Below are 1,488 nucleotides of genomic sequence, written 5' to 3' on the forward strand. Positions count from 1 at the left end.
GCTTGGCATGGAAGAAGTTCCCAAGGTGTTCTTGTGGGCACTGGGCTTCATTAAATGAGAAGTAGAGATCTTGTTTCTACTAATCTTGGAAATCACTTACTGCACCCTGGGTAATTACATTACTCTCAGAGTGCTCAGTGGGGAAAATACCATTTCCCCACTGAGCACTCTGAGAGTAATGTAATCTTTACTTCTTGTTCTGGGCTCAATCCTGTAAGCAGAAGAGTCTGATCCGGCAAAGAACTTACACAAGTTTTTAATCAGACTTGAAGTGGCAGCTGCAACAAGATTTGGGTATCAAAATTCTACAACTCAGAGAGCAAAATATGGTTCTTGTATTTTGTTTCTATCTTGCTATATGGCTATCAAAATTAGAAATCTAGCAAAAGGTATGACCAAATAAGCCTTAGAAAATGACTAGCAAGTAAATTGGAATGAACAACTGAGATTTGTCAAAGTTCAAAAGCTCCTTCTATCTAAAGTTACATAGAAGAGAAGATGGAAAGACATAGGATGTGTTAAGAATGAAGACAGAGCATCTAGCATGGTAGGTGTGCTGTGGGGCACCTAAAGGAATGTATAGGAGTGGCAAGTCAAAACAATTTCTGTCAAATACCAAGAGGCAGAAAACTCATGGGATTTCATGAAGAATATGTGCAAAAAAGGCAGTAGGGATGTGCAAAATTTCGCTGGCAGTTTCATTTCAACGCTGTTTTGACTCATTTCAAGCTTGAAACAGCAAAATCAAAAGGAAACAGAGAGCTTTGAAACAGCCTCGAAACAAAACGAGGCAAGTCGAAACATTTCGAAATTTTCAAAACGTTTTGAGTCTGGAAGCTCAAGCTGGGCTTGCCTGCAGGGAAATAGAAACTAAAGTAAGGAGAGGGAGGGGGAAGGAATGCTCTCATTATGGACTGTGTAGCTGGCCAGTGACTGTCGTCCTTTCCTGAGGTCCCTTCCAGTGCTCTGGGGGAGGGATGGAAAAACTGTATAAAAGGCAGCATTGTTTGAACTGAGCTGCTTTCTGTCTTGGTGTCAGTTACTGAGCTGTGTCTTCCAGTAGCTCAGCAGTGTCAGACAACAAAGGCTATCATTCATTTCCTACTTGCTAGCCTAGCAAGTGTGATTCATCAATACCTTTTGCTTTCTATACCTTTTATTTTATTATTTCATTCATTGATTCCTTTCAACTTATTCCTCCCCCAAAATCCTCTTTTTGTTTTTGTTAGTCTATTTTGATTCTTTTCCCCCAGAAAAGAAACGTGCTTTCTCTCACAGTGTGCATTCTGTGAAGCACAGCATATATTGCATATTATAATATAGAATTTATACAGGAACACATGCATACATTTATATATTTTTATTTTATATATTAAATACATACATACATTACATACATACACATACATATACAATTATCTACACATATTACATAGATCAGATAACATTACAGGAGAACACACAGATTTTCCAGCACACCAAGGCAAA

Source organism: Gavialis gangeticus, unplaced genomic scaffold, assembly GCF_001723915.1.
Source record: "Gavialis gangeticus isolate Ggan-Ray unplaced genomic scaffold, GavGan_comp1, whole genome shotgun sequence".
Classification (NCBI taxonomy): Eukaryota; Metazoa; Chordata; order Crocodylia; family Gavialidae; genus Gavialis; species Gavialis gangeticus.